At 36.7% G+C, this 11,471-nt stretch overlaps 1 pseudogene; it reads left to right on the plus strand.

Moving 5' to 3' along the window:
* Nucleotides 1-10,241: 10,241 nt before the first annotated feature.
* On the plus strand, nucleotides 10,242-11,016 carry LOC149222187 (lipase-like; annotated as a pseudogene).
* Nucleotides 11,017-11,471: the final 455 nt, after the last annotated feature.

An 11,471-nucleotide genomic window follows, 5' to 3' on the forward strand; every position in this document is an offset into this window, starting at 1 on the left:
CCGATGGGTCAGATAGACAACGCCAAAAATTTGCATATCCAACTAATAGCCATCTAATTTTGGCCCCATTTGTACTAGTGCCACCTTTAATAATACAATATCAAAGAAAAAGGTGATCAAGTACAGTAGATGTTATCTGAATTATAAATCACGTTCATAATTCATTAACATCGAATTATGCATACAAACATATGATGTTCGAAGAAAATTTGAACATTCATTTATAAATCGCATAAGAGAAGCATTCAGTTTAAACTGTAGATATGTGCATCAAGTACATTTAGATTGTTAAATCAAAAAACATTTTATCCTTCTGTACCAAACCCACCTCAAAGAGAAAAACAAGGTCTTATATACAAAATTAAAGTAATTGTTTTGTCTTAATTGTCATGTAACCACATTTAACAAACTCTGAAAATAAACCATATTTAAAGAAATTAACTAATATTATTCTTCTTTGAGGATTTATTTTTTTTCTTTGGCTTTTGTGGTGGTTCAAAACTATAATCTAAATCTATTAAATAAATATGGCACTTCTTATAGTATTTGGTAAAAAATATGGGGAATCTAAATGTGACAGTTCCACTTGTTGACTTGTTGATTGCAAAGGAGGCATTGATGTAGTAGCCTGCATAATTGAGGCCAAGACATTTTTTCTTATAAGGCCCTTATTTATATTTAATAATTTATCCCATTAAAAATATGTTAACCAATGGAATCACTTCATCCTAGACCTGACAAATATTAGGTCGAATTTAATCTTATATCTGGATTTAGGAATTTGTAGTACCATTTTGTTTAGTAAGGTTATAATGTTAAATTCCCATAGGAAGGAGTCAAGTATGATTGACTTGTAATATATCATTATTCATTGTACGAGAAATCTTTAAGGTCATGTCTTAACTTTTCAAAGCATTCAAAAATCATCTATTCTGATAGCCAACCTTCATTGGTCCATAAAGATAGAAAACCAAATCTCTGAATATAGTTCCATGAGTTCTAAATCTATTAATGATTTGCATAGCCTTGGAAAATTCATCGCTTGTTTCTTGAGGTAGTCTCCTACATTCTCTAATAGATATCAGTGCGATGATGCCTTCTTCCCTATTAGAAAACTTTAAACACTAAAATTCTTTGTTAGTTAGAGAATCATATAGATCAACAATAGAATCAAAATATTTGAATGTGTCTCCCACTAAGGGCATCATCTTTTTAACTTCACTTTTTAAATTTTGAACATTATTCTTTTCATAATCAACTAAGATTTGAGCATAAGCCTTTAGTAAAATCATTTTCTCATTAATCATTAACCATATTTTGTCTTTGACTTCTAATAGTGTCTCCTTCCCTAAGGTGGATTTTGTAAGACACTTTTGCAGCTACTTAACTTCTTCATGTTTCTGATTCAACAAATCTTGTAAACCTTCAATGTTTTGGTTTCTTGTTTCAATAAATTTCTCAATCTCTTCTCTTTCATACCTTCTTTTTCATTCCAATTCATCAACTGTTGCTTCTAGGAGTTTCACTCTACTGGAATTTGAATTCTTTGATGGATTGTTTTGTAAACCTTCATCTAGAGTGTTCTTAAATTTTTTTATCTCTTCAACATGTTCTTTCTCGTTATTCCTAAGTTATTGGTTTGCCTTATTAAGATATTCTTCTATTTATTTGTATTGGATTGGCTAAAATCCATAGACTTCTTTAGCTCCTATATATGTTTTTCCTACATCTCATTCTGCTGGAACACTTCTACTGATTTAGTCATGTAATAATCCTGAAGTTTGGTATCTAATTTTAGATTCTTTATTTATTTTTCCTTTAATTGCATCAGAACATTAGTCAAAGTACCATCTTTAGGCATCCCTAATTGTTTGACAATTTTATCCTCCATTTCTTTAATCTATTTGACTCTAGTTTTTACAAATATCTTGAAATAATTTCAATGTTCTTGTACTTTAATGATCACCATTTGACACTTCTTGTCTATGCCAGTTGATCTTGATCTTGTTGGTATCATTTATTCTAGACAATTTGATATTAATGGTAATGGTTCTTGAACCAAGCACCTGAATACCCACATTAGATCGTTGTTGTAGCACTATCAGATTTAGCATATTCATCTCAAAATTAGTCGTTGACAAAAATCTAGGGCCCATCTAGCAAACATATTTTTTAGCTACTACCATCACATCTTTTCCACTTGTCTCTACCAATCCTTTTGTTGCAACAGAGTGATCCACGTTTATGATAGTTTCCCCAAATTATTTCATTGTGGTTTCTTTTAGTGTCTGCTCTATTTATTTCATCATTCACTTTGTGAAAAATGATGCCTTATTTTTCAGTCTGCTCTGTGCTCCAAGGTTGAAGGGTGTCCCACAAGTCTGCCTAAAATTATATATATTCAATTTCTTAAACCTATTTTAAAATGTATGGGGGGGGGGACTATTACCTTTACTATTCTTTTTGTTTTTTATTTGCTTTTGATAAAAAGGAAAAGGGGCGAGGAAAGTTCGAATGCGCAGAGTGATTATAATGGGTAGAATTATTTTTATAACATGTCGAAGGCACAAAATATTGTAATTTTTTCATAGTCTGAGATTGGAGGCTTTAAGATAGGTCAAATCATCCTTCCTGTAGCAACAAATCTCGAGTTTTAGATCACCCAATATTCCAGGAAGTAAACGAAACAAGGATCTTTGGCAGCACAGGTTTCCTATGGAAGAATCATAAGTTTGTTTAATTGAAATATCCATCCTATAGTCATCCATTGTAGTAGTAGGAGGGTTTAATTGTAATTATAAATTTTGGTTAGGGTTTGTTGTATAATTATTTGGTTTTTTTCAGTGATAATCATATTATTGTGTGAAATTTTTATGAACTACTGGTTGTGTGTATTGGATTGATAAGTGCAATGAATTCAAATTCGATTCGTTGGATATTTTATGTTAATGTATATTGATAAAGTTTGTTGAAGGATACATGGACTATTTTAAGGGGAATTGGTGATAGGTAGAAATGTGCCTGCATCAAGTACCCATGAAAACCACTGAAAAATATGGCCAAAAACCCAATGAATAAAGCCTAGTCGTATTCCTGCAATTAGCTCCTTGGTTCGTTTAGAAAAGGCTAAAAGGATTACCATTGTTTAGTTTCTAGTTATTTCTTATTCCAAATCAAATCCTCTAATTAGTCTCTAGTGTGTACCAATCTATCTCACCACAGGACCTCGTAACAGGATGAAAGGGAAACCCTTTTTCTTGCTCTTCACTTTCACGCACCTGTGAATGAAGTGGAAGGAAAGGAAAGTAAAGGGAACTCGTAACGGGATGAAAGGGAATCCCTTGTTCTCGCTCTTCACTTGCAGAAGGAAAGGAAATGGAAAAATAATGGTGGAAATCGATAATGGTAAACAAAAGCCTTTTGGGCATCCCAAATTTTCCTCCCCTAACGCAACTCCCGCTCGAATCATAGTATTTTAAAAATATATTATAATGACATATAATATAAGATAAATATTTTAAAAAGAGAAAATCATAATATTTTTAAAAGATAAATAGTCTTCAAAGGTAATTATGCATATATATTTAAAAATTATTATCAAACTGATATATATTAATAGGTATTTCAAAATATTGACTTTGGTTTGTTTTATCTAGAGTGAACCCCACACACAAACATTTATTTTCGTTAGAGAAGACTATGCATACACATTTAAAAAATATTACCAAAATGATAGAGTTCACATGTATTTGCAAATTCCAACATTAATTTGGTTTATGTAGTATGAACCATCAAAGTTTATCAGGCCACACAAAAATTTAAAGTAAATGTGTTGGTTAACATGTACACTTGTAATATTATTGTTTTCCAAAATAGTGATTTTTTGTGTAAGGGTTTGGCTTTTATTATTTCAAAAAAAAAATTACAGAGGAAGTGTCTTTGTGTTATCGGTCTGCCTGAGGCACCTGAGGCAAAACTAGACCAGTAGTACAAATTCAAGATATCGGCATTACATTGTCTACTTCTTATCATTGCCTCTAATAGAGTTACAAAATGACAAGGACTATGAAATCTAAATGACTAATAGCAGACACATAGGCCAGGAATTTCTAAGCAAAATTGAATTAAGTGATTATCATTATTGTAATCCCACAAGAACATTCAGATATCGAATGGAAAAGAGGGACCTCTATATGTGGAATTGAGATGGGCGTGGCCCATAAGGCATAAAAACATTGTGTACCTAAGGCCTATATGTGACATGCTTCCTGACCGAAATCAAACCCTGGTTGGCACAAAGATGCTTCATCGAGCATACTTCAAAGGAACCCAGGCCATATGTGTGCTCCTTCAAACTGATAAATATCTGAGACTGAAGAATCGACCAGTTATGTCAGAGGGGCATAGCCATTGGGACCAAATGAAGTCATTTGAGACCATATGAAACTTTTACTAGGAATACTACCATTCTAGACACAATTGAGACAAATTAGGACCAATCAAGATCTATTGAAATCTTTTTGAGGCAGAGTGTCATCCCTAGCTCAAGAGAGTAAAGAAACCTTCGTTAAGTATGTTATCACTCAAGAAAAAAAATTTAAATTTTTCACATCAGTTCGGTTGTTTGTCAAAGGCACATAAATCCTTTCTATCAGTTTCGCAGCGCAGCTCGGTTTAGGTGATTTCGTAGCGGAAAACACCAAGTTTGCACTAACTGCGCTACGAAATGGGGAATTCGTGCTGATCCATAGCACATCTCACCCCAGCTGTCATATTTTCTGTAAGAATTTTACGGGAATAGCATGTGTAAGGCCTTGCATGACGGTCACAATATGTTCTTCCTGCTAAAAGTACCGGGGGAATATCGTTATGTGTAAGGGATGGAAATGAGCTGCCCTTCTGTGTCACTCATGTTCCAAGTTGGCGGTAATGCAACATGTCATAATATGGGTGCTTGAAAAGAGATGGTTGACAGTTTTACAAGCAAAAGTTGCGGTGGTCTATGGTTCATTCTTGGCGGTAGGAAAATCTCAAAATTTTCATTCTGTTGGTTCTGTGCAGCCCTATACTTTGTGCAGGAAGAGATTTGAGGACAGGGATTCTGGTTCCCAAATGTCATGGACACATCTATAATCGCATGGTTGCCAAGATTCTTGCAGAATATGCATCTACGGTGTATATGAGTGACCTGAATGCTCTTATCTCTTGGACTTGTTCGAGATGCAGTGTTTCGACAAAGAACTTCCAGCTGATAGAACTCATAGTGGATGTAGAACATTGCCTTCAGGCATTTGTGGGTGTGGCAGAAGACCTTGGGGCCATTGTCATTGCATTTAGGGGTACACAAGAGAACAACATTCGGAACTGGGTAGAAGATTTGCTTTTCAAGCAGCTTGATCTTAATTACCCTGGCATGTCTGGTTCAAAGGTACATCAAGGATTTTATTCTGCCTACCATAATACAACATTGCGTCCGAGGATTTTAGAAGCGGTAGAGAAAATCCAGAAGAGGAATAATGCACTATCCATTATGATTACAGGGCATTAAATGGGTGGAGCTATGGCTTCCTTTTGTGCACTTGATCTTACGGTAAACTATGGAGCAAAGGGTGTCCAAGTTGTGACCTTTGGGCAGCCTCGTATTGGAAATTCGGTGTTTGCTGATTTCTATAATACATTTGTACCAAAACATATACGTGTCTCTCATGCCCATGATATTGTTCCACATTTGCCTCCTCAGCTTACCAAGTTGCAACATCATGCAGAGCAGATTTCCACGACTGTAAAAGGTGTAGCTATGTGACACCCAAAAGTGAAGGATATGAGATCTGAAGTAATAGACAGTAATCCATACAGTAGACTTATGGCATTAAAGCGAATGGGTATTGTGAACAACTATGAGCGGATTCTATAAGGATATCCATAAACCAGTTCCAGATGAAGTTTGCAGGGCTTTAAAGAAGAAACGAAAATCTTTCTCTGGGCTGAAAACTAAACAAAAGATAGTCTTATGCCTTTTGATCAGATTATTCATAACAATGAAGTGGGTGGAACATTGATGAATTCTTTCCTTTTCAATATGGGGTTTATTCTTCTCTGTTCAATCAGTGTCATCCAATTTTGTTCCACAGCCTTTGCTGTGTATGCACAAGCAACTGCTGCTCAGGAGATATTTGGTCGCACTCTTGAATCCTTGCGTGGCATTTAATACCTTTACAAGTACAATGTGTTCCAAATAGTCTTTATTGTTTTGGCTGGAAAAAACGAAAACCAAGAGGAAGGCTACAGCTCTCTAGTTAAAATGTGCAGTTCTTGAAAGATCCTATATGATGGAAGTTGCATGTTATTCTCTTGGTACATCTGCATGTCAGAATGCAGTGTAGGTATAATTGGACGGAAAGAGAGCAAAGGGGCAGAGTGAAGACCAGAAGTGTGAACGTAAGGTCAATGTGAATAATTTAGTGCTTCGTTCACGTGTCAAGATTATCACATATCCTTTTAATAATGCTGTGGACAAGACAGGACATGAAAATGGAAAAGCGTTAGCATGGGAGAATTCTTTCATTCATGTAGTGAAAGAAGAGCTTATTCCAATGGCAAAGTTGCACAATTTTACTCTTGCATTTTTTGCAGAAAGTTCTGTGCAGGAAAAACTTAAGAAGGAGAGCACTGCTGATGTTGTAACCATATTGATCAGCTACATTGTCATGTTTGCCTACATATCAGTGACACTGGGTGATATTTCACCACACTTTTCACCTCTTTATGTTTCATTGAAGGTGTTACTTGGTTTGTCAGGGGTTCTTGTTGTTGTCCTTTCGATACTTGGATCTATTGGGCTATTCAGTGCACTTGGAGTGAAGTCCACTTTAATTATTGTTGAAGTTATTCCATTTCTAGTGCTTGCGGTGTTAGTGGACTTCTTACTGCAAGTGACTGCATTTGTTTCTCTTATGACCTTTGATTTGATAAGAACAGAAAGAAACAGAGTTGATTGTTTTCCTTGTATTAGAGTCAGTCCATCAACAACTGAACTTGAACATGATAATTTGGGCAGGAGGCATCAAAAACCTGGCCTTTTGGTGCAGTACATGAAGAATATCCATGCACCTGTACTAAGCATACCAGCAGTGAAAGTTACAGTCCTATTGGTGTTCAGGAGTTTTGCAATCAAGTGGCAGAGCAGTTAAAATCTCAGAGGAAATTGAAATTATTTAAAAAACAGTTTCGCAGTTTCGCAGCGCGCTACGAAACTGCGAAACTGCTGTAGGTGTTGCTTTTAAACGCAGGCAAACAGTTTGATGGAAGAGTCAGAAAATTGCAAAGGGAACACCTCAGTGACATGAAAGGGATCAAAGGAAGCTGCTACAGCCATTCAACATATGCCAGGTGTACCTTTAACAAAAGGTGAAATCTTTTAACCTAAGTTTAAGATTTTTGGTTATAAAGCCACTTTATTGTCGGTGATTAGGGTTTGGAGAAGAGCTGCATACGAAAAGTTTTGGTTGGAACACCTGTCTACCAAGGAAGCCTCCAGCATATCAGGAGCATGGTGTTACCCTATTCTCTTGGGTTATTAAAGAATTAAAGTATCCACTGCTACATACTCGGTGATGGGGGACCAGAACCGAAAATTTAGGGATATTTTCAGCCAATACAGAACAGATCAAAGCCTTCGGTATTCAAAGCCAGCATGGGACATTAATTGCCCATCTTATGCCATCTCATGCCATCTCAGCTGAACGAAGAGAAAGCCAGGTGTCAAAGCTGCAAGGAGGAATCATGATACGAGGAAGATAGAATTAGATATGTAGTTTAATTAGGACTCTTTGTAATTCCAGTTCAGCACTTAATGTACTTAATGGGTTAGTTAAACAGTAGACAGGGGTAATTAGTAGCAATCTTCGAGCTCCCCTCATGCTGGAGGAGGAAGCTCAAAGTGGTTAAGGATGTATCTCTATATATAGATCAAACTTGGATGTAATAGGGGTTGGATGTTTTGGAGAAGACTGTTTTTGGTTTATGTATAAACAAATTTCAGTAATGCAAATGACTGTGTTTTCTTCTCAGGATTCACAATGGATCTTCTTGTTCAAATGTGTGATGGTATTCTTTCTTTAAGGTTCTTTTACAGTTTTGTTAATGCATAATCACTCAGAACTCATGAATCATGCTCTGACTTCCTGTATGCCTTGGCAAACTGTGGTTTCAAAGTTATGTTTGAACATATAGATGTAAAGTGCCCTGATTTCTATGAAAAGATAGTGTTTTTGTTTGCTGAGATATGAGAGACTCCATAAGCCCAATGGGAATCAATTCAATGTTGTCTAGCCAGCTTATTTTTCATGTGTCTTATAAGAGTTAGCCATCTTTTCTTGTCATTAGTCAATATTCATAATCTGTGAGAGAGCCCTCTCAGACTAAGGAGGCTAAGCCTTAGTCCAAAGCCTGGTTTGAAATAGTTACACAGAATCTTGCTGATTGGCAGCCTTCAGTGCTTGATTTTGTGATAACATTTTGGTGCGTCTGCCGGGAGCCTGAAGATTATTCTTTCCCGAAATTATGAAGCTGAACTTCTGAAGGTAGCAGGAGCTCAGAAGGTTTTTGAGGCTGCAAAACTACCTTGGCGACTCCATTGTTGAAGAATTCGAAATTCATAGGTTCATGGTGATTTCACTGGAGTTATGAAGGACCTAGAAGCTACCATTCTTAGTTCAAGGTATGCATGCATAGATTTTTCAGGAATTCATGGTTTCCCAAATCATTTTCCCAAGGATGCATATTTTCTAAGGAATGGTCCCAAATTTAATGGAGAAGATTTGAGTTTAACTCTGAAGCATATCTCAGATTTCTGTCATTTTGCTGAGCTTCTTAGAGTTAAACATGAGGATGTTTGCATTATGTTATTTTATGATTCACTTCAAGGGAAATGCAAACAATGGATTGAAAGTTTTCCTATCAAATCCGTTAAGTCATTTCAAGACTTATGGCTTATGTTTTTGGAGGAATGGATAGATAGGTCAGAGGTGGTGGCAAACTCTCCTTCAGTTGAGGGTCTCAAACAATGGAATGATGATCATATTAATGAAGAAATAGGTGAAAAATTTTCTTTGTCCTTGTCCTCGTATCTAAAGTCATTTGACTGTAAAGCAGAGGATAAGATGAGATTTTTGGATGAATTTGCTGAGGACATTGAGAAAGAAATTGAAGGTTTAGAAGGTCAAATTCAGGCATATAGTTTTCATAATCATGATCATTATTTTCAGCAGCTTTCTATGGCAGAACATAAGGAGAGAGTATTGTTTCCTTTCTCTTTTGCACTTGAGGAAATGCACACTGCTGTTGAAGATCAGTTTGCACAGTCGGATCATCAAGCTGATCATGTATTCTGGGATCCTGTAGCTGACTACATGAAAGAGTTTTACTCTCAAGTTTTTCAGTTTTTCTATGAAGATCAGAGGCAATTTCAGTGGCAGTGGTCATCACAATTTCATTGTGGCTCTAAACTCCGATGCAGTCAAAAAACTCAAATATCAGATAAAACAGAGGATTGGCTACATTGGAAATTTCATATTGATTGAGCATAAAGAAGTTGAAATTGTTAGGGTAGGTAGGTAGGTAAATACAAATAAGCTCAAGGTCAACTGAGCATTTTTCAGTAGATGTAGTTTTCTTTCTCCTACAGTCATGCTTGTCAAGAAAATTTCTGTTTGTCATAAATGGATAAGGCACTGGATCTGCATGTTCTTAGTGTACTGCAGGAGCACACTATCCCAAGTGGAGCCACTGTTATCACTCAAGAAAAAAAATTTAAATTTTTCACATCAGTTCGGTTGTTTGTCAAAGGCACATAAATCCTTTCTATCAGTTTCGCAGCACAGCTCGGTTTAGGTGATTTCGTAGCGGAAAACACCAAGTTTGCACTAACTGCGCTACGAAATGGGGAATTCGTGCTGATCCATAGCACATCTCACCCCAGCTGTCATATTTTCTGTAAGAATTTTACGGGAATAGAATGTGTAAGGCCTTGCATGACGGTCACAATATGTTCTTCCTGCTAAAAGTACCGGGGGAATATCGTTATGTGTAAGGGATGGAAATGAGCTGCCCTTCTGTGTCACTCATGTTCCAAGTTGGCGGTAATGCAACATGTCATAATATGGGTGCTTGCAAAGAGATGGTTGACAGTTGTACAAGCAAAAGTTGCGGTGGTCTATGGTTCATTCTTGGCGGTAGGAAAATCTCAAAATTTTCATTCTGTTGGTTCTGTGCAGCCCTATACTTTGTGCAGGAAGAGATTTGAGGACAGGGATTCTGGTTCCCAAACGTCATGGACACATCTATAATCGCACGGTTGCCAAGATTCTTGCAGAATATGCATCTACGGTGTATATGAGTGACCTGAATGCTCTTATCTCTTGGACTTGTTCGAGATGCAGTGTTTCGACAAAGAACTTCCAGCTGATAGAACTCATAGTGGATGTAGAACATTGCCTTCAGGCATTTGTGGGTGTAGCAGAAGACCTTGGGGCCATTGTCATTGCATTTAGGGGTACACAAGAGAACAGCATTCGGAACTGGGTAGAAGATTTGCTTTTCAAGCAGCTTGATCTTAATTACCCTGGCATGTCTGGTTCAAAGGTACATCAAGGATTTTATTCTGCCTACCATAATACAACATTGCGTCCGAGGATTTTAGAAGCGGTAGAGAAAATCCAGAAGAGGAATAATGCACTATCGATTATGATTACAGGGCATTAAATGGGTGGAGCTATGGCTTCCTTTTGTGCACTTGATCTTACGGTAAACTATGGAGCAAAGGGTGTCCAAGTTGTGACCTTTGGGCAGCCTCGTATTGGAAATTCGGTGTTTGCTGATTTCTATAATACATTTGTACCAAAACATATACGTGTCTCTCATGCCCATGATATTGTTCCACATTTGCCTCCTCAGCTTACCAAGTTGCAACATCATGCAGAGCAGATTTCCACGACTGTAAAAGGTGTAGCTATGTGACACCCAAAAGTGAAGGATATGAGATCTGAAGTAATAGACAGTAATCCATACAGTAGACTTATGGCATTAAAGTGAATGGGTATTGTGAACAACTATGAGCGGATTCTATAAGGATATCCATAAACCAGTTCCAGATGAAGTTTGCAGGGCTTTAAAGAAGAAACGAAAATCTTTCTCTGGGCTGAAAACTAAACAAAAGATAGTCTTATGCCTTTTGATCAGATTATTCATAACAATGAAGTGGGTGGAACATTGATGAATTCTTTCCTTTTCAATATGGGGTTTATTCTTCTCTGTTCAATCAGTGTCTTCCAATTTTGTTCCACAGCCTTTGCTGTGTATGCACAAGCAACTGCTGCTCAGGAGATATTTGGTCGCACTCTTGAATCCTTGCGTGGCATTTAATACCTTTACAAGTACAATGTGTTCCAAATAGTCTTTATTGTTTTGGCTGG

The sequence above is a fragment of the Pinus tabuliformis genome, chromosome Q, assembly GCF_031772625.1.
Source record: "Pinus tabuliformis cultivar Carrire ecotype Pingquan chromosome Q, CPIR1, whole genome shotgun sequence".
Taxonomy (NCBI): Eukaryota; Viridiplantae; Streptophyta; class Pinopsida; order Pinales; family Pinaceae; genus Pinus; species Pinus tabuliformis.